Source organism: Schistocerca serialis, chromosome 3 (assembly GCF_023864345.2).
Source record: "Schistocerca serialis cubense isolate TAMUIC-IGC-003099 chromosome 3, iqSchSeri2.2, whole genome shotgun sequence".
Classification (NCBI taxonomy): Eukaryota; Metazoa; Arthropoda; class Insecta; order Orthoptera; family Acrididae; genus Schistocerca; species Schistocerca serialis.
Window position 1 is genome coordinate 1,015,796,381 of NC_064640.1, and position 23,962 is coordinate 1,015,820,342.

Here is a 23,962-nt window from a genome sequence, read left to right on the forward strand (position 1 = left end):
CACCTGTCAGAGTCGTATCTAGACGTTTCAGGGGTCCAATATCACTCCAACTGCACACGCCCCACACCATTACAGAGCCTCCGCCAGCTTCAACAGTCCCGTGCTGATATGCAGGGTCCATGGATTCATGAGGTGTCTCCATACCCGTTCACGTCCATCCGCTAGATACAATTTGAAACGAGACTCGTCCTACCACGCAACATGTTTCCAGTCATCATCAGTCCAATGTCGGTGTTGACGGACCCAGGCGAGGCGTAAAACTTTGTGTCGTGCAGTCATCAAGGGTACACGAGTGGGCCTTCGGCCCCGAAAGCGCATACGATGATGCTTCGTTGAATAGTTCGCACTGTGACACTTGTTGATGACCCAGTATTGAAATGGGCAGCAATTTGCGGAGGGGTTGGACTTCTGTCACGTTGAACGATTCTCTTCAGACATCGTTGGTCCCGTTCTTGAAGGATCTTGTTCCGATCGTAGCAACGTCGGAGATTTGATGGTTTACTGGATTCCTGATATTCGCGGTACACTCGTGAAATGGTCGTACGTAAAAATCCCCACTTCATTGCTACCTCGGAGATGTGTCCCATCGCTCGGGCGCCGACTATAACACCACGTTCAAACTCACTTAAACCTTGATAACCTGTCATTATAGCAGCAGTAACTGATCTAACAATTGCGCCAGACACTTGTTGTGTTATATAGGCTTTGCCGACCGCAGCGCCGTATTCTGTATTTGAGTATACATACCTATACCAGTTTCTTTGGCGCTTCAGTGTATGTTTCGACAAGGTGGCAATACATTCTACATGCAGATATAGAATTATAAAATCTAGCAGCACATTGGCAGGTCTGTTCTACAGCGTGTCAAACTGAGGACATAAGGATTATCAAACTTCAGTCCTAGGCCGCTAAGAGCCACTTATTACTGGCTAATTTTAATGTGGTTTTGAGAGGTTTAACCGATTCACACGCCGAATGACGGGCCTAGGTTTACTCTGCATCGGCTATTCAACACACATTTGTGTCGCTTAAATTATGCCATCCGAACCTAAGACGTAGAGTGAATTGAAGTTAAATTTTACGAATGAAACCTCTAACTCATGATAGTTTGAAAGCGAGGAAATAAATAAAATAAATACAGACATTTCTCGTTTAGCTACAGTTTTGTATGCACATGGGGTAATATTTGAAGGAGATGGAATGCCGAATTTTCACAACCAATTCATGCGTGCAGATGAAAATCCTTTTTGCAAAAAAATTATGCTACAGACCATCAGCAGTGTTAGGAATAACGCATTGGCTGAAGTTTTATGGACCATACCTGGTAAAACATGGCGTATTCAAAACCCTGGAACTATTTAAGAGAGCGGAAACGGCCCTCGGATGAGCTTCGTCTACATTCAGGGTAATCAGAAACAGTCTGAAAGGCTTGTAAGGATGTTGCTGGGCAGGTTGTGCTAAGAAATAATTGTTGGGAAAAGAATTCGATTCCGTTGCGCTTTTTCTGAGTTACTTAGCACTGAAGTTATCCAATCAGGCCGTTGCGCGCAGAGTCAAGCGGCTCGCCAGATACGGTGTCGCAAAACGTGTACTTCGTTTGGTCTCCTAAATTAGAACAAGGGAACTATACAAGAACTGGACACGAGGCGGTAATAAGGATCGAACTTGAGCCAAAGGATGAGCAGTCTCGTGCACTACCATCTACGCTATGAGAACAATTCACACTAACTGCATCTGGCGGGCCGCTTTGAATATGCGCGCGCAACTGCTTGATTGGCTACCTTCAGTGTTAATTAACTCGGAAACGGCATAATATACGGAATTTTTTTCTTAACAGTTATTTCTCAAAGCGACCAATCCTGCAACACCTTTACAGCCTTTCAACTGTTTCTGATAATCCTGTATGAAATAACAATATTGTATAAAAAGTAAAACATACCATACCCATATAAGTAACATTTTCAATAAAAAAAACTGAGTAAATCAGCAAGGTACAACCAACTAGACCAGAATCTATAGGAACAAGAGAAATAAAACAAATACGTTACATAGTGACAATTGTTACAAAGATAGAAATAGCAGTAATATGCCAAAACAAACACATCAAGCTTACTGATTTTTTCCTTTTTGACGATGTCAGATATAACTAACGCACATTGCCGCAACAGAAATTATTAGCTACACCCTTTTAGAGATTTCCAATTCACTCAAGATTTATTGTAGCAACAGTGCATACGGTGTACATCAAATGATTACATTTCCAGATCAACAGCACAAGCGGTTCTGAATTACCAGGTACCGACCGATGCATGCTGGAACACCCATGATAGAACGTGGTGTAGTCTCCATGGGCGGCAATACAGGCGCTGACTCTGACATTCAGTAGATTGTACGAATGGAGATAACTGTCCTGCGATATTTTATGCCACGCCTGCTCGACTTATCCACGTAGTTCTCTAAGAGTTGTTGTTTTACAAAATGCGTAACACTGTGCTGTCGGTGATAATGTTATTTATTCCGCTGCCAGTTTAGGCCTTAAACCATCATCAACGGCAGAAAAATTATCAAAGATGTATCATATTTTAATCTCGCTACAATTTTTCATTTGTATTGGCAGTTATGGTTTTTAGTGGTAACGTGTGTCAAAGCGTGTATGACATGCGATAAATCTGCGATAATTTGTCTGTCGTTGATGATGGTTTAAGACCAAAAACGGTAGCAGAATAAATACCATTATCACCGACAGCCCAGTGTTATGCATTTTGTAAAACTCGTACATGCTGTTGATCAGCGCCTAAGCACGATGTGAAGAGTTGTTGGCTGACGAGTCGCACGAGTCACTTTTCGTCCCATCATATCCCACACATGCTCGACTGGAGGCAAGTCGCGAGAGCGTACTGGCCAGTGAAGTAACTGCACGTCTCGCGTAGCATGTTGAGTATGTGGACGAACGTTATCCTGTTGGAACAACACATCACCTTCCTGCTCCAAGAATAGCAAAAGAACAGGTCTAACAACGTTTTGCGCGTACCGAGCGCTGGTTAGCGTCCCCTCGAGAAACACCAAAGATAAACGAGAGTTGTGGCTTATCACACGCCATACCATAAGGCCTGGGGTGGGACCAGTGTAATGCATTCTACGAGACAGCGCTCACCAGGTCTCCGTCTTACGTGCAAACGAGTATCACTTCACCGCTAAAGACAGCGGCGCTCCATTTCATCTTCCAAGTGAACTTTCTTGACTTCCGCAAGGCGTTCGATACAGTTCCCCACAGTCGTTCAATGAACAAAGTAAGAGCATATGGACTATCAGACCAATTGTGTGATTGGATTGAAGAGTTCCTAGATAACAGAACGTAGCATGTCATTATCAATGGAGAGAAGTCTTCCGAAGTAAGAGTGATTTCAGGTGTGCCGCAGGGGAGTGTCGTAGGACCGTTGCTATTCACAATATACATAAATGACCTTGTGGATGACATCGGAAGTTCACTGAGGCTTTTTGCGGATGATGCTGTAGTATATCGAGAGGTTGCAACAATGGAAAATTGTACTGAAATGCAGAAGGATCTGCAGCGAATTGACTCATGGTGCAGGGAATGGCCATTGAATCTCAATGTAGACAAGTGTAATGTGCTGCGAATACATAGAAAGAAAGATCCCATATCATTTAGCTACAATATAGCAGGTCAGCAACTGGAAGCAGTTAATTCCATAAATTATCTGGGAGTACGCATTAGCAGTGATTTAAAATGGAATGATCATATAAATTTGATCGTCGGTAAAGCAGACGCCACACTGAGATTCATTGAAAGAATCCTAAGGAAATGCAATCCGAAAACAAAGGAAGTAGGTTACAGTACGCTTGTTCGCCCCCTGCTTGAATACTGCTCAGCAGTGTGGGATCCGTGGCAGATAGGGTTGATAGAAGAGATACAGGAGATCCAAAGGAGAGCAGCGCGCTTCGTTACAGGATCATTTAGTAATCGGAAAGCGTTACGGAGATGATAGATAAACTCCAGTGGAAGACTCTGCAGGAGAGACGCTCAGTAGCTCGGTATGGGCTTTTGTTGAAGTTTCGAGAACATACCTTCACCGAGGAGTCAAGCAGTATATTGTTCCCTCCTACTTATATCTCGCAAAGAGACCATGACGGTAAAATCAGAGAGATTAGAGCCCACACAGAGGCATACCGACAATCCTTCTTTCCACGAAGAATACGAGACTGGAATAGAACGGAGAACCGATAGAGGTACTCAAGGTACCCTCCGCCACACACCGTGAGGTGGCTTGTGGAGTATGGATGTAGATGTAGATGATCCACTGACGGCACCAGTCGAGCCGCGCACGTCGATGCTGTGGCGTGATTGGAAGACGGACTAGAAGTGGGCGTGCACCTAGTCCCACTTCTAATAACCACTTCGCAGCAGTTCGTGTTGACACGTCTGGGCTCACAAACCCTCTTATCTGTGCTGTGGTAGTTGAACCATCTGCCACTGCTGCCTTACAATAGGACGATCCTGGCGGGCATCTGTGCTGCGTAGACGTCCAGAAACTCATCTACGGGCATGAGTATTTTCACGTGACCACTGATACCAGTATCGTCGCACAACTGACGCAGCACGTCCCACTTGTATGGCAAATCTCCGAAAGGACCATCCCACCACTCGGAAGGCCGCAATCTGACCTCTTTCAAACTCGCTCAGTTGACTGTAGGAAGCACGAGCGCGTCTCCGTGGCATTGTTGTCTGCTTGCTTCATACGTTTGCTCCATACTGAGCCTTCTAGCTGTGACCATTCCCTATTAAAGGGTAGACAAAGCTGGCGCTCTGGTAGCTATGCCACTAAGTTATCTGTTGGTGGACGACGTTGAAACCATTATCAGTACATCTGCTCCCCAGGTGACCTATGATGTCAACGGATCAAGTGTATGTACTGTACACAAATTCTTCCTCAGTTAATAATGAAAAAGCATTCTTAAAGGCCTAAACTCAGAAATTGATTGGAAATGTCGGAAATATCTTCGACTTGCATACATGCACACATACACTCGTCAGATCGTTGACCCTCTCAAACTTTCAGACTTCACTGAATTGTGGCAAATGCTTTTGCACGGTTACCTTGCACTTTATTTGTGTTTGCGTTAGGAATGTCTACTGCATGTATCAATTGCCTTGGAAGAGCCACAGATAAGAATGCCAGGTACTGAGATCGGGATAGCGAGCAGGCAATGGAACTGATCTTCCCCTGGCTACCCGTCATGACAGGTGTCAGCTAGATGTCCAGAAACGTGGTTCGCATATGTCGAACTCCATCATGTATAAAACACACGTTTCCCCTTTCTTTCCGAAACTCATCCTGTAGCAAGTGTAAAAGCACGCATCACCTGTGACGTATTCTAGGAGAATATAGACATTTACCAAATCATGATTTGCAATTTCAACCATTGCGCTATTCGTGACACTGCTGATGATGTCTGGCGTGAACGTTTCCCGACTTTCATTTGCATCTGCGCACATGAACTGATTGTGAAAATTTGGTATTTCATCTCCACCAAATGTTACCCCATGTGTATACAAGACTGAAGGTAACAAGAGAGTGACAGAGTCACAGAGAAAGTCACAGAGTAAACTTGTGTGCTGACAGCGACTGGAACATGAATCTTCGTCCACCATGGAATGATGTAAATTTGCTTCAATCTCAGACTGTACATTTCGCAGGCATTAAGTTTTGCTATCGGGAACTGGGGACTATTTCACTTTGGACCCGTGAAAGGGATATCTTCTTTGTAAATATGTATTGTGAATTCTTGTTTTATAAAATGTCTTACATCCTTCAGGATCTCCTCGCTACAGATCTACAGAACAAAAATAACTTTTAAATTTAAACTCCAAGCAACGATTTGTGTTTGAATCCTGGACGTTGTTACTTTATAGGTACATCCACCACAATACACGCTTTACTGTATAGTCGCAGTTTCACGCTGAAAATACCGATAACCAGTTATTTGGTCGTACTTTTCCTTTATGTTTTAGCATTGCACATTTCAAACAGGCGACTGCTCTAATTCTGCTACCAAATAGAAAATCAAAAACAACAGCCATAGACCAAAAAGTATTGTGCTTGCCAAAGGAAGAAGCCGTCTGCTATAGAAAGTATAGCTGAATTATGACTGGTTAATGTTGCAGTATTGCTTGTGGGCGTGGAAGATGCAAATGTTCTGGTGTCAATTTGCAAGATCTGCGTCATTCTTTTAAAATGAAATTTCGGCGGTCGCTTAGTAAATATTATTCCAAGAATATTTGTACACGGTCACTTTCCCAGAAATACTCGTGTAGGAATATTTTATGCACAACTGAAAACGGGTTTATGACAGCGGATTGTTGACAGTCAGAACTAAGCTATGACTAATTTGTGGAAAAAATCAGAACGTTTCGTGTAGAAAGCTCATTTTGCTGCGATGGAGAAGTACAGATAAATGAACGACACTATCTCTAGCAGGCTACCATGTGTTGTCCTGATGCTAAATGTGATTAGAAAGATAAAAAATGGTTCAAATGGCTCTGAGCACTATGCGACTTCACTTCTGAGGTCATCATTCGCATAGAACTTAGAACTAATTAAATCTAACTAACCTAAGGACATCACACACATCTATGCCCGAGGCAGGATTCGAACCTGCGACCGTACCGGTCGCTCGGCTCCAGACTGTAGCGCCTAGAACCGCACGGCCACTCCGACTGGCGATTAGAAAGATCTTTCTACTCTTTGAAATAGAAGCATATTAGACCTCACGTAATTTTAGGAGCACAGCAGAGACTGTTTACAGTCGGCTGTGTTTGTGTTAAATACTGAAAAGAACTTTTTACTTTATGCGTACACACTATTTCATTAGTGTGCCTTAGTTTTGAATATTGAAAGCCCCGCCTTAGCCAAATGGGGGCAATAGCCTTGGTGCTGCGCAACTGCATCACCTAGCGGCAGTCTGCAGAAACAGCTGTGTAGTACAGAGCGCACCTCGTAGATGTCAGGAGCAGGCGCTCGCTGTCCGACAGAGGCAAAGGTGATGCTTCAGTTTTCCGTGTAGACAGAGCAATATCTATCAGGGCTGCAACTTGAATATCAGTATCAGAGGTGTTATGTTTCCTGGCGACTGTATGCAGTTTTGTTATCGCGGGTAAATTCAACCTTGAGGAAAATAGAACAAAATTGCAGGAATGACATATATGCCGAGTTAAAACGTATCCGCAAGTTAATTACCACCACACGTGATAAAGACCTCTTTGCAGTTAAACACTTAAGTACAGGAGAGAAAGGCGAAGCATGTATCCGATCCTTAGGAACAAAGTGACGAAAAAAGTTCTATCATGGTATCAGCTTACCGGCAGTGTTCTTGGTGTCATACTTTATGTACAATAGCTTTAACTAAAACTCATTAGTTTCCCTGAGAAATAACAGTTAGTTGTTCGTATTACAGCGGTGCAAGGCGTACTAAACGTCGTAGGTACCACTTTCCCCGTAGTTAGCCTTGAAGACCAAGTATACCGATTTTCCCTGAAGCAGATTCTGTTTCTCTTGTTTGCGGATCGCTACACTTCTAACGTAATTACTTTTTGAAAGATATAACCGCCATTTGAATGTACTACAGGTTTGGATCCACATTCTAGATTTCGGCCTATTGTGGAATAAAACCTGTTGTACAGTCAAATGGCGGTTATATCTTTCAAAAAGTTTTATATGGCTGCGGCTTCACACCAAAGTAAAATCACTAACGTAATTACGCCGCCGAGGACAATACTGCTGTTCATTGCGAACGTTGCAAAGCGTGTCCCGACAAGGTATCAGCTGACAAGTATTTTGTTATCAGTCACCTCCTGAATCGCAGGTATTCCTTTACAGGCGACGTGCACCGCCATCGGCGGGACGACTGAAACCGCTTTCACCTGAGGCACTCTCTTCCCAGAAAGCTTATCCGATGGAACCTGCACGGCTGAAGGTCTTAGAAACGATGCTGCCAGGTGGCAACAAGAATTTCTGCGAATTGCAGTGAATGCGTCAAAAGTGACGCACAATGGATTATCTTGGTGAGGACGAAACAAATATACCTAAAGATGTGATTCACACTATTTAATTTAAAGAAATTTTCCCCTTAACCCAATTGATTTCTGTGATGTTTTGCCTTTGGGGAATTTCCAGAGATGAATCACTGCGTTAGAATTTAAAAATCTGTGTATTTTATTTCTTATGTGACACGGAAAACTAAATACTTGCGGCACACTGCACCATATAAATCAAGATCGTATATTATCTCAGGCATTTTCCTTTTTCTCTTTAGGGAAACGTCAACTAAATGTATTCATGTACATACATTAGTGATGCAATCTTTTGACTTTGAAACTCGTGTGGGAACGAATCATTGTACTCATTTAAACGTTTGGGAACATCTGATTCTGCACGGTTTCTTTCTTGAATTAAGCGAGATAAAACATCAGAGTGTCAAATGACAATGAGTTATGAACACAAGTCTATTTCTGCAGAGTTGGAGATATTCCAGCACGTAACAAATAAGCTGTGGAACAGCACGACGAGAGATGTACCATAGCCGCACCATTATCGTATTGTATGCATTACTGGTAAGCGGTCTGTACTTTTTACTGTTGCTCTATTTCACAGAAAAATATCGGAAAGGCGATAATCGTTCTGTGCAACTCAGGGAGATCGAAAAGCTGTTATTGGCTTCCCTAACGAATGCAGGTCTGTAACTCAACAGATCGCCCAAGGAGCTCAAATTACTTAAAACACACATTAGTACACATTTCGATTTGACACCTCGCACCTAATCTGAATTAGATGACGTTCGAAATAAAGTAGCCTCGCGTGGTTCTTACGTACGCTAACACGTTTCGTGAGTAATACTTTGCAGGACGCCCCCCAAATTTGGTCGACCTGCAGTCTTCGCACCATCGCTGTTTTCTCTTTACGTCGCGTTGCTTGTTAGTTACAGATATGGGCTATTTTTCAATTTTTTTTATTTTTGCTGTAACTTCCTCTCTGTGCTATAGGCAAGCAGTGTTATGACAATAGATTTTACGCCAAGCGTAAGTTCATGGGCCATTGTAATTTTAAACGCATTGTCAGTCGGCGTTATTAATCGTTACATCGGGCAATTTGAAAAATACCCCTTTTATTTCCGGTGCACCGCTATTCACTGCTTGTAACCACAGCTTGTGATAGTTTAGCGTGTCCTATTTCCGCCGTCAAACCTGGAGATAGGTAACTTTGTAGCGGATGTGCCGCCTGTATGTGGTACAATGCAGTGCGGTAAGCTTGGGAAGTCATGTCCAATGCCGATATGCATAGATATGCGAGGATGTTATCAACTGTGTGCGTTTTATCAACTATGTGCTTTTTTATCAAGATATGTATAAGTATGGAGTGCCTCTTGTGCTCTGATTTCATGTAATGTAACATGGTACTTTTAAAACTAGTTCCATAAGCTACGTGAAATTTTGTACTTCTTTTATATAATAGGTGAAATTAGGCCTAATGGTAATCTCTCTCCCCTCCTCATTATCGTCATGTTCTCCCCTTGGATCAGACGATAGCAGCACAAGATTGTTGAAACTGGCCATCTTGGAAAAATGAAAGTTTCTATACTGCGATCGGAGTGAACGAAGTGTGTGTTCTTCATTTCCAACTTAAAACACAGACATCAGACGGACAGTGATAACACAGTGACAAACGTTTTCTTGGGTTCACCAAGTAGTCAACGTTCCAAACATATCCACTGAAATATGATAAAGTGTAGACAGGAACAATTGTGGAGCGGAAGAAATCATGAAGTTATGAAGGGAAGATTATAGAGATGATTCAGAAGAGAAAGCCGGTGTTCTCCACGACTATTGCCAGGAGAGTCAGTTTTAGGATGAGAGAAAGGACCTTACATTATCACCAGATTGGAGACGTATTGTAAGATGCGTGTGGAATATGAAGCTTAATCTCTCAGTTCCAATTGCAAAGTGGTCGGGAGTTTCAGTACTCTTCCAGGAATGCTGAGACTCGTATTCCGGGATCCGTTATTACTATATCACTATTCGTTAACAAGAAGTGAATTTGCGCAGTTGCTTCCCAAGATGATGATTACTTTAAGCATCATAAACGTATAATTGCGCAACTTAAAATTTAATGTTCTGTAGTTGTCGTCTGAGATAATTTGTATTTATGAGGAGAAATTTGCTTTAAAGAATCTTTCTTTATTCATTTAAGTTACCACTACAGTTCATCCTCACCCAACATTAAAAGTAAGACGTCTATGTGTGAGAACACCAGTTATAAGTGACCGAAAATATTATCCCAGTAATGTATTACCTTCACGAAAAACAAAGAAATCAGAACGGTTTCGGCTTGCTTTTATTTTATTTTGCTTGTCTAAGCAACAGACATCGAAGTTACTGAAGAAGGCAGTCAGTGTACTTGTTAACAGAATGGTTTCCCTCCTGATAACTTCCAAAATAAAAATATATAAATGGTGGAATACGTTTAACCTGATTGTACTTCATACGTTACCAACAAACCGCTATGAACTTTACAGAAAGGTAACAAGCTTCTGCTGGTTCCGTGCGTTCTCTGGAGCAATATCACAGACAGAATTACTAAAGAGCAATGTGTAACTTAAATTTTGTAAAGATTATCCATTTTCCAGTCTAATGATTCATCAGGATGTGTCTTAGTTCTGTTTCTTACTGAATTTATGCGTTTGGAATTAATACATAACTACACACATAAAATATTACGTTATTTAGTGGAAATAGAAAGAAACATTTTTATGTGAAAAAATGTTACAGTTGCACCTTTCCCCGCTAGGGTTCCGTGCGGATTTTCGACGCTGCTGATGTTCAAGGCGGGTGTCCAAACTGCTTGTGATGAATACGACTTTAGAGATGTTGCTGAAAATATCGTTCGTTTACATTAGTGGACAACTGGTATCTGCGCGCTAATGATTGTATAACACGCTCAAAACAAACAGTTGTTCGCGAATAATGGCCGTAGCTTCATCCAAAAGGTTAATAAGCACTTTTCGGATATCTGTCGCTGTTTCGTACACCAAACGCTTCATTTCCATTCCCTCCCCCCCTAACTACATACATACACAGAAACATATCCGTACATCTCTAAAACAAAATTCATCACTTCATGATTGACAGCTACGACGGAAGCAGCGGAGGGGAGTGCACGCATGAAGCATGGCAAGCATTCGGCCAACCCCACGAGGCCTGTCGCCCCATCAACCGTACGCAGTTGCCAAACCCCCACATCACCACAACGCTTCCCGCTTACGTTGTGCTGAAGTATCAGGCAACTTGCTGTCCCACGTTTTCGTTGCATCCTGTGATTCTGTCTCTCATAGTTTTGATTTTTATAAATTTTTGTTTGTTTATTTCAACTTGCTCCATCATATACGTACTGTGAGTGTGTGGAGTGTAATGATTGTGTCGTATGATGAGAGAAAGAAGAGGGTGCAACTCGGTGCCGACACATAGCCTACTCTTAGCGAATAGCACCCAAGAGGCTGTCAAATTTAACGTCACCACCCAACGGACGGATCACCATCGACAGTGTCAAAGGTCCTCACTGGGAGCGATTTGGTACATAAACCAGTCTGGTGTTCAGGAACGTAGCTCCGGCTGAGCACTTGTAGTGAACATTTTTTGCACCACTAGACTTCGAACCGGCTTACCACCGCGTGGAGCACCACCCCAAAAGCGTGCGTTAGCGACCCCTTTCTTTGTATTTGGTCCTAGGAGACGTCACATGACATTCGCAGAAGTTCGTTGTCGGTCGTTTCACACAGTTTTTATTACAGGGGCCCGCCAGCTCACTGACCAAACACGTTGAGCTACCGTGCAGGGACGGAAGGTGGTTACTAATATTTTTGTTGCAAGACGTATTACTTTATACATTGTTACTGTTATTTGATGCCATACTAAACGTCAGAGGGAAGTTCGTCAGAAGTTATGAGTGGTAAAGTTCGGCGTCTTTCTCTTAGATAGGGGATTGCCACACGGCGCAAGTCGAGAGAAATGGTTTGCGGGTTACGCGTCTACTTTGAAATCGAAGAACTTAATGGTGGTTTCGTTAATAATATTATCGACAGAACTGCGGCAGCTTTGAATACAAACAGAAATTCTACTCAGAAGATTGGCAAGGAGAAGTTAGAGAAAGAAAAGGAAGCTAGAAAACATCGAAGCTTGAAACTCTGGGGAGAAAACGTTGTGTGGATAAGAGTATTACCAACACAGAATCATTTGCTGAGGACGCAATTCCTCGTCATACTCAAGAATATTATAGCAGAAAGAAACATCCGACATTTAGTCAGTTATTTGTCACCCTTAAGGAATCAGGCCTCTTTCACGGAAGTCGCACATTGTTATTCACAGTTTTGCACGACCTAGGATTTCATGTGGACATTTCTGTGGCTGTGAGGTGTTATCGAAAGGGAGGATATAGCTGCAGTTCCGATTTTTAAAGCAGACCTGTGGCATGAATACAGAAGAAATGGTGTGACTTTATGAAACGTGAATCAATTGTGGTCACGTTGTTAAGTAGGGTTGGACAGACGAGACAACTAAAGGGACAACGGTAATGCCTTACGGCAGTGGCAACAGACTTATTCTCCGTCATGCAAGCGCTTCGCAACACTTTCTCTCAAACGGTGTCCTTCTTTTTAAATCAAAGGAGGCAGAAGATGATCGTGATGAAATGAGCCATGCTACGTTTACAGTGTGGTTTGTAGAATCACTAATTCAGAATCTGGGAAAACGGACGACAATTCTTCTAGATAGTGCTTCTTACCATTCATTTGTTGTCGACAAGGGGCCCACCGTGATAACCTGAAGCTTATCGAACTAATATCTCTTCATAAACCGCACTTCAAATCTACGAGCTGACAGAAACGTACAAGAATACAGTCTTTAACCTAACACATTACCACTGCTATTTCAATCCGTTAGAGGTAATATAGGCCCGAATTGAAGGTTACGTTAGGAGAAATAATAACAAATTTACACTTTTTTACCAACGAGTGTGATGTCAGAGTAGTTCCATTATCACCACAGAAATGGATAGGTGGATTCAGCTGCATATTTGATGTAGCTTTATAATGAAATATTTTCGTGAGTTTCAATAAGAAGCTCTTATCAGCAACTAAGTTCAGATGAAGTTCGTGTCAGGACTTCAGCAAATATCACACAAAATAAATACCCCTATTTACATTATAATTAGCTCAATACTGAAGTTCTGTTTTTTTTAATCACTTTCGTTCTTTCTTCCAGTACTGGTTGGCCTGTTATAGATAAGTTCTCTCATGGCGCTAAACACATATAAAATTATCTTTTGTTCTGTTAGAAATAATTAGGTGGATCAGAAAACTTAATAACAAGTTATTATAAAGCTAGCGATCCGTCACCATACGGGCGACCGCTTGACTCGCTAGCGAATGACTGTGTGCCATATTTAATAGCGGATGATTGTGCGCCGTATTTAAGTGACATTATCTCATGTTAGGAAACACTGACAGAGTTCCTGTTTGAAGTAGATGAAAATCTGTTGTATTGTTAAAATTTAATTCGCTTAATGTGATCACCTAACTTCAATAACAAAAAAGTTTCCTGCATGTCGAAAATTTGGTAACGTCGTTAGAAAATGCATTTTCGTAAACTGTAAGTACACCGTCTTAATAATTTGTTGCCGCAAAAAAAACTAAAATGGACTCATAGTGTAGCTTCTCCAGAGCACATTGATGCCAGTTCCACATTTATATAGGGAATGGTTTGCGAGTTTAAGCGAGTTGAATGAAATGAAACATTGCGCTGGAGTTTCGTGCGGGTCGTGGCATCTTGGCTACGCACCTCCAGGTGTTCCTGCCAAACTGTCCACTCTAGAAGTAATTTTGAACAAACGACAGCCTGAAATACCTAGCGGGGAAAGCGGAGCACTATTAACATTTTTGTCATACAAAAAACCTGTTTCCTTTATCTCCTGTAAACACTCTAAAGTTTTGTATATGTAGTTATTTTACACCCTATACGGGGATGTTTCATGATGATGTTACAGACTTTCAGGGATGATGGTAAGGGGTAAATATATCAGTTGGAGGTAAGGGACCCTGGCCCGGGAACGATCAAGTCGAAAGTGATTACCGAAAATCGTTCCTACATCTCCGAGAGTGGAATACATGTACTGCGACTGATGCTAAGATTGTAGGAGGGAGGGGGGGGGGACGCTTTAAGGGGTGATAGTATGGACCAAAATAAGAAAAAAATGTCAGGTAGACATGGGCTTTAAAACGCATAACTTAAGAGCTACGGTCAGTTGTTCAGTAGAAAAGATGTGTTCCATAGTAGCTCTTAAGGTATGCATTTTAAAGCCCAAGCTCACGAGAAACACATTACTTGTTTTGGTGCATACTACACCTGAACATTGCCTACCCTGCAGTATTAGCAACAAGCATAGCGATACATGTATTCCACTGTCAGAGGTATCAGAACGATTTTCGCTTATAACTCATGCCTCAGTCGTTTCCAGACCAGGGCCCCTTAGGGGACATCAATTGATTACGTGAGTTCAAAATCAAGTGCGAGCGGTCCGGCAAAATCTCATGAAATCTCATTTAAAGAGGAGGAGGGGTCAATTGAAATGTCACCTTACTATTTAATTCAGAGAATATGCCTTATAATAACGGATAGTATTTTGTTTTATATAATTAATCCCGAGCATAGACAGTATTAAAGTGCCCACCAATCATTATGGCCTCTCTGACCTGAAATAAAAGCTTTACACATGTGTATGCCGGGGATTCCCCGATTTGAAACAAGTGCCGCACACGTGTCAAATTTCATTTGGGCAGTTCTCTGCCGCGCCGGTCGCAATTACTGCGTGTCAGTCAGTGATATTCTGCAACACATATAAAGCCGATATTATTGTGTTCAACATGAATTGTGTCAAAACTTTTACAGCGGCGTGACGACAAGTCGAAATACACGTGCTAGCAATATGTTAATCGTTTGTGGAAGGAAGCTAAGCTGAAGTTCACCGACAAGAATACTGTTAGTAATCATACGAGGGCCGTTCAGAAAGTAACCTCCGGTTGATTTAAAAAAATACACCAAGTTAAATAAAAATATTTTAATATATACATCTTACAACTACATCTTTGCACTATTTTTCTACATAGTCTCCATAGCGATTGAGGCACTTATCGTATCTCTTCACAAGCTTTGAAATTCCTTCTGCATAAAAATCACCCGCTTGTGCCTGGATCCAGCCTGTGACCACATCTTTGAGCTCTTCGTCGTCATCAAACCGCTGTGACCCGAGCCATTTCTTCAAATGCATGAAGAGGTGATAATCACTTGGCGCCAGGTCTGGGCTGTAAGGTGGATGGTTGATAACGTCCCACTTGAAGGACTCAAGAAGGGCCGTTGTTCTGCGAGCAGAGTGAGGACGGGCGTTATCGTGCAAAAAAACGATACCGGAAGTCAGCATACCACGGCGTTTGTTCTGTATAGCCCGTCGTAACTTTTTTATTGTTTCACAGTACACGTCTTGATTAATGGTCGTACCACGTTCCATAAATTCAACCAACAACACCCCTTTGGCATCCCAAAACACCGTTGCCATCAGTTTTCTGGCAGAAAAATCTTGCGAGGCTTTTCTTGGTTTGGTAGGCGAATTTGAATGTGCCCACATCTTTGATTGTTCTTTTGTCTCAGGGTTCACGTACTTAATCCAGGTTTCGTCACCGGTCACGATTCTGTTTAACAATGGTTCTCCTTCGTCCTCATAACGTGACAGAAAGTCGAATGCAGAGGCCATTCTTTGAGTTTTGTGGTGGTCGGTAAGAATTTTGGGCACCCATCGTGCACAGAACTTACGGTAACCCAATCTTGCTGTCACTATCTCGTACAAGAGAGTCTTAGAAATCTGTGGAAAGCCAGTAGACAACTCCGACATTGAGGAACGTCGATTTTCACGAACTTTTGCATCAACTGTCTGAACGAGTTCGTCAGTCATCAATGATGGTCTACCACTCCTCTCTTCATCATGAACGTTTTCTCGTCCACTTTTAAATAAACGTACCCATTCATGGACAACTCCTTCACTCATAACTCTTGGTCCGTACACGGCACAAAGCTCACGATGAATAGCTGCTGCAGAATATCCTTTGGCTGTAAAAAACCTTATGACAGCACGCACTTCACATTTGGCGGGGTTTTCTATTGCAGCACACAATTCAAACTGCCACAAAAACTAAACTAGCGCAGGTACGACGTTCACTCGACCACGACTTGATGCCGACTGACCTGTTGAGTGCGTGAACGCACAGATGGCGTCGCTACTCCCCCCACAACCCGCACTGTGACCAATCGGAGGTTACTTTCTGAACCGCCCTCATATATATCAAGAGATTGAAAAGCCACTAATCATACGGTTCTAAAGAAAGTAAAAACAATGTTATCTTTTATGTGAAAGATAAGTAAAAGTTCAATGGCATTTAATGTACATAATACGAGGGGTGTTCAATAATTAATGCAACACTTTTTTTTCGAAAGCAGGTTGACTTTATTCAGGATTCCAGTACGCCATATTATTCCCCACACTTCAACCTGTAAACCCTATTGTTCAACATAATCTCTGTTAAACGCGACGGCCTTACTACGCCTTGTTGGAAGGGTCTGTATTTCCCCATGGTACCACTCTACTGGTTGACGTCGCAGCCAACGTTTTCCTACATCAATAACCTCCGCATCATCCGCGCACTGCTTCCCCGCGGAGTGCATCCTTCATTGAGTCAAACAGAACGTCTACTCAAGTAACAGAGATTGAGGTCTAAAAAGAAATAGATCGGCTCGTGTGTAGTTGTATTCAACATGTACAGTGGCGTAGGGTCGCGCGGAGTAGCCGTACGGGTTTGAGGCGCCATGTCACGGACTGCGCAGCCTCTCCCGCCGGAGGTTCGAGTCCTCCCTCGGGCATGGGTGTGTGTTGTTCTTAGCATAAGTTAGTTTAAGTAGTGTGTAAGTCTAGGCCTCTTCATCGGCTTCATTTCCACTTTCTTGCATGGGAAAAAAGGCTCATAATTTTTCAAACTGTGCCTAAATTCTCATTATACGTCAAGAATTATTAGTCAGATGTACATGTCCTACATAAAAAGTTTATTATGTTACATCAGTTGTATTCCATGGGTACCGCAACGAGATGTCTCTGGGATGTGGAAAGATGACAAAAACGTACATTTCGTTTAAATTCAACAGAGTGAAATGACTTGTTGCTGTTGTTCTTCTTGTGGTCAGCAATCGAGAGGCTGGTTAGTAGCAGTTCTCAAAGCTACTCCGTCCTGTGCAGTCCCCTTCACCACCGAATAATTACTGCAACCTACATCCATTTGGATCTGCTCACTGTGTTCACCTCTTGCTCTCTCTTTACAAGTTTTGCTTGCACACTTCGCTCCAATACTAAATTTATGATTCCTTGATGCCTCAGAATCTGCCCTATCAACTAATCCCTTCTTTTGGTCAACCTGTGCCAAAAGTTCTTTTCTCCCCGATCCTGTTCAGCACTTCCTCAATAGTTACGAGTTCTATCTATCGGATATGAAGCATTCTTCTGTAATACCACATATCAAAAGTTCTATTCTCTTCTCTTCTGAACTGCTTAACGTCCACGTTTCATTTACGAACAAGGCTATACTCCAGACCAATACCTTCAGAAAAGACTTCCTAACACTCAAATTTATATTAGATTTTAACAAATATCCCTTCTTCAGATACACTTTTTGGCCATTGCCAGTCTCCATTTTATATCCTCTCCACTTCGGCCATCATTAGTTATTTTGCTGTCGAAACAGCAAAACTCATGTACTACTTTTAGTGTCTCGTGTCCTAATCTAATTCCCTAAATTAATTCGACTACATTACATCACACTTACTACGCTTTTGTTCATGTTCGTCTTATATTCCCCTTTCAAGACATTGTCCATTCCGTATAACTCCTCTTCCAAGTTCTTTGTTGTCTCTGGCAGAATTACAATGTGATCGACAAACCTCAAAGTTTTTATATCTTCTCAAAGAATTTCTGTTTCTTCTCCTAATTTTTCTTTAGTTTCCTTTACTGCCTGCTCCATGTACAGACAGTATACTGAGGTGACAAAAGTCATGACATAGCGATATGCACAGATACAAATGGCGGCAGTACCGCGTACAGAAGGTATAAAATTGCAGTCCACTGGCGGAGCTGTCATTTGTACTCGGGCACTTCATGTGAAAAGATTTCTGACATGACACCATGTCAGAATACCAAATTTCAGGCATTACCTCTCACCAAGCACAACGCAGTGGCCGACGGCCTACACTTGACGACCGAGAGCAACGGCGTTTGCGTAGAGTTGTCGGTGCTAACAGACAACCAACACTGCGTGAAATAACCGCAGAAATCAATATGGGACGTACGACGAACGTATCCGTTAGGATAGCGTGTCGAATTTTGGCGTTAATGGGTTATGGCAGCAGACGAACGACGCACGTGCCTTTGTTAACAGCGCGGCATCGCCTGCAGTGCCTCTCCTGAGTTCGTGACTATATCGGTTGGACCATAGACGACTGGAAAACTATGACCTGGTCAGTTGAGCCCCTTTATAGTTAGTCCAACCTGATGGTACCATTCGAGAGAGGCGCAGACCCTACGGAGCCATGGACCCAAGTTGTCAACAAGGTACTGTGCAAGCTGGTGGTGGCTTTTTGTGGTCCTCTGGTCCAACTGAACTGATCATTGACTGGAAATGGCCATGTCCGGCTACTTGGAGACCATTTGCAGCTGTTTATGGACTTCATGTTCCCAAACAAAGATGGAATTTTTATGGATGACAAAGCGTGATCTCATCGAGCCCCAATTGTTCACGACTGGTTTGAAGAACATTCTGGAGCATTCGAGCGAATGATTTGACCACCTAGATCACCAGACATGTATCCTATTAAACATTTATGGTACACAATTGAGAGGTCAGTTCGTGCACAAAATTCTGCACCGCCAACACGTTCGCGATTATACAGGGTGGTCCATTGATAGTGACCGGGCCAAATATATCACGAAATAAGCATCAAACGAAAAAACTGAAAAGAACGAAACTCGTCTAGCTTGAAGGGGGAAACCAGATGGCGCTATGGTTGACCCGCTAGATGGCGCTGCCATAGGTCAAACGGATTTCAACTGTTTTTTTTTATTTTAAATAGGAACCCAAATTTTTTGTTACATATTCGTGTAGTACGTAAAGAAATATGAATGTTTTAGTAGGACCACTTTTTTCGCTTTGTAATACATGGCACTGTAATAGGCACAAATGTATAAGTACGTGGTATCACGGAACATTCCGCCAGTGCGGACGGTATTTGCTTCGTGATATATTGCCAGTGTTAAAATGGACAGTTTACCAATTGCGGAAAAGGTAGATATCGTGTTGATGTATGGCTATTGTGAACAAAATGCCCAACGGGCGTGTGCTATGTATGCTGCTCGGTATCCTGGACGACATCATCCAAGTGTCCGGACCGTTCGCCGCATAGTTACGTTGTTTAAGGAAACAGATAGTGTTCAGCCACATGTGAAAAGTCAACCACGACATGCAACAAATGATGATGCCCAAGTAGGCGGTTTAGCTGCTGTCGCGGCTAATCCCCACATTAGTAGCAGACAAACTGCGCGAGAATCGGAAATCTAAAAAACGTCGGTGTTGAGAATGCTGCATCAACATCGATTGCACCCGTACCATATTTCTATGCACGAGGAATTGCATGGCGACGACTTTGAACGTCGTCTACGGTTCTGCCACTGAGCACAAGAGAAATTACGGGACGATCACAGATTTTTTGCACGCGTTCTATTTACCAATGAAGCGTCATTCACCAACAGCGGTAGCGTAAACCGGCATAAAATGCACTATTGGGCAACGGAAAATCAACGATGGCTGCGACAAGTGGAACATCAACGACCTTCGCGGGTTAATGTATGGTGCGGCATTATGGGAAGGAAGGATAATTGGCCCCCATTTTATCGATGGCAATCTAAATGGTGCAGTGTATGCTGATTTCCTACGTAATGTTCTACCGATGTTATTACAAGATGTTTCACTGCATAACAGAATGGCGATGTACTTCCAACATGGTGGATGTACGGCACATAGCTCGCGTGCGGTTGAAGCGGTATTGAATAGCATATTTCATGACAGGTGGATTGGTTGTCGAAGCACCATACCATGGCCAGCACGTTCATCGGATCTGACGTCCCCGGATTTCTCTCTGTGGGGAAAGTTGAAGGATATTTGCTATCGTGATACACCGACAACGCCTGACAACATGCGTCAGCGCATTGTCAGTGCATGTGCGAACATTACATGAGGCGAACGACTCGCTGTTGAGAGGAATGTCGTTACACATATTGCAAAATGCATTGAGGTTGACGGACATCATTTTTTGCATTTATTGCATTAATGTGGTATTTACAGGTAATCACGCTGTAACAGCATACGTTCTCAGAAAAGATAAGTTCACAAAAGTAGATGTATCACATTGGAACAACCGAAATAAATGTTCAAACGTACGTACGCTCTGTATTTTAACTTAAAAACCTACCTCTTACCAACTGTTCGCCTAACATTGTGAGCCATATGTTTGTGACTATTACAGCGCCATCTATCACAAAGCGAAAAAAATGGTCCAACTAAAACATTCATATTTCTTTACGTACTGCACGAATATGTAATAAAAATGAGGGTTTCTATTTTAAAAAACGCAGTTGATATCTGTTTGGCCTATGGCAGCGCCATCTAGCGGGCCAGTCATAGCGCCATCTGGTTTCCTCCTTCAAGTTTTTTCGTTTGACGCTTATTTAGTGAGATATTTGGCCCGGTCACGATCAATGGACCAGCCTGTAGACCGCTATAGAGCCAGCATGGCTCAGTATTTCTGCAGGGGACTTCCATCGACTTGGAGATACGCTACAACCCTGTCTCACTTCGTTCTCAACCACTGCTTCCCTCTCGTGTCCTTTGACCCTTATAAATGTCGTCAGGTTTCCGTACAAATTGTAAATAACCTTCCACTTCTTGTATATTACCCCCGCTACCTTCAAAATTGCAAAGTGAGTATTCCAGTCAACATTGTCGAAAGCTTCCTCCAAGTCTACCAATGCTATAAACGTCGGTTTGCCTTTCTTTGACCTGTCTCCTAAAATAAGTCGTAGGGTCAGTATTGACTCACGCGTTCCAGTCGGTTTCCGAAACCCAAGCTGATCTTCCTCATGGTCGGCTTCTACCAGTATTTCTATTCTTCTAGAAATAATTTATGTCAGTATTTGGCACCCATGACTTATTAAACTGATAATTCAGTAATATTCACAACTGTCAGCAGCTGATTTCTTTGGAATTGTATTATTTCACTTAGCATTATGAAGTGTAATTTTATTACAACAACAATGATAATTGAAACTTCCTGGCAGATTAAAACTGCGTGCCCGACCGAGACTCGAACTCGGGCAGAAGTAAAGCTGTGAGTACCGGGCGTGAGTCGTGCTTCGGTAGCTCAGATGGTAGAGCACTTGCCCGCGAAAGGCAACAGTTTCCGAGTTCGAGTCTCGGTCGGGCACACAGTTTTAATCTACCAGGAAGTTTCATATCAGTGCACACTCGGCTGCAGAGTGAAAATCTCATTCTGGAACAATGATAATTACCAAATTACTTAAAATATTAATTTTAAGGCTATATTCAAAGATGTGGAAAGAGTATCACAACAGAAACCTCTTTAATTCAGTCTTAAGCTCCAATAATTTACCTGCCAGACATTGAATATGCTGTGACAGGCTGTTGAAAATACATGTGTATTTACGTGCTTTCTGTTCTAATTATCCATGAAGTCTTTGTAGAGCTTCTTTTTGATATAATGTTGCAGAGTTATTTTACACTACTACTTGAGAAAAAGAGAGATGTTTGTGACAAAAACGGATAGTAGCGCCTAAATCTATTGTGAAGCAGCTGTTAAAACATCAATATGTTTTACGAGATCGTTGTAAATTTTCTAAGACTAACACCAGACGTAGTTCTTAAAACTCGTTTCTGCAGTCCGAAAATACCATCGTTGTAAGTTGCTTTTCCGCAAAAAATTTTCTGTAACTGATTAGTGAGTGGAATTATGCGGAGTAAAGGGATTTCTTTATTTAAAATAAGCTGTAGCAGTAATCACGCGTACTGGTAAAGTAGATGAACTAAGGCGCTTCGTTAAGTCTAGGGTTTGCGTTTGCCACTTCAGGGTCTGATTTAACTACTTTCTCAAAACTGTTGTCGAGTAACACATTGCGTACCAGTGAGAAACAAGCACTGCTGCTAAACATCAGCATATGATCGAAGATAATTAAGGAAAAATAAACTGTTTATTCTACGAAAAGCTTTGCTTGTTGCAGTCTCCTTTTCCTCCCCTCTCATTTGGTGTATACCTCAACAGCCGCGGTGTTCTAGAGCCACCGCTACGGTCGCAGGTTCGAATCCTGCCTCGGGCATGGATGTTTGTGATGTCCTTAGGTTAGTTAGATTTAACTAGTTCTAAGTTCTAGGGGACTAATGACCTCAACAGTTGAGTCCCATAGTTCTCAGAGCCATTTTTGTTCTAGAGCCATCATAGATAAAATGACAATTTCTGTTTTACGAAATCGATACCTCAATATCGTTTCCGGTGCGGCTCTGCAAAGTTTTCTACATTCAATAAAGTAAGACTAAAGTATTTTCAAAAGTTTAAACTTTAACGCTTTTGTGTCCTCGTGCAAATGAGATAATTGGGGATGTGGTTCATGTTTTCGTCAGCAGTACAAAGCAAACGCAATTCGTGCATGGTGTTAACTTTAAATTAAATATGTTGCTCACAATGAGCTCTCTCTCTGTACGCGCTGTGCTAATTTCAATAAACATAAAAATAATATATATTGTTGGATGTGACCCGTTTAAGGAAAATAAACCGGGCTTTTGTGTCCATACAAAGCAAATTAAATTCGCGACAGCAGAGCGAAAGCCTACGTTCTCGATTCTGTTTTCAGATGATTTTCAACAAAAATGGTTCAAATGGCTCTGAGCACTATGAGACTTAACTTCTGAGGTCATCAGTCCCCTAGAACTTAGAACTACTGAAACTTAACTAGCCTAAGGACATCACACACACCCATGCCCGAGGCAGGATTCGAACCTGCGACCGTAGCGGTCGCGCGGTTCCAGACTGTAGAACCTAGAACCGCTCGGCCACCCCGGCCGGCGATTCTCGACAATAAATTAAAAGATATATTGTCCACAACTCATAACACTGTGGAATTCTGGGATACGTATAGGTGTAAATTGAAGCTGAAATATACTTGCAATGGATAAAAATCTAGAACTTCTTGTGGTTCCACGGGGAACCATCATCTTTCACTCGGGAAATCCAGCTGCATCAGTTTCACAGTTAGTCATAGTTCATTGCAGGTCCAGTGGGCAGAGAAATGTGCTCCTTTGTAAGAACAATGACAAAAATGACGTACAAAATTATAAAACTGTGTCCCTAAGGTTTGTAGAAGTCATAATATAAAGATCTATCTCGATAAGAAAAAAAATCATCTAAGTCAATGTAAGTTTGATGGAAAGGGCTGAAATGGAACACAATCCTAGTTCATCATACGTAAAGGCTTGTATTTTTTTACGTAAGTGAAATAGTAGGCAATGACTTGCCAGCTTTCGAAGTACGGTCGACGTCTATCACGCTAATTGGTTATAACAAATCACGATCAAAAGGCGGGATAGTGTTCCTTGAAAGCAAAATTGACGCTAGGTCTACCTCAAGAAGCCCTGATGGCATCTTCACAGTGGCAGTATAAGTGAACAATTTACCATCCAAAATGAATGA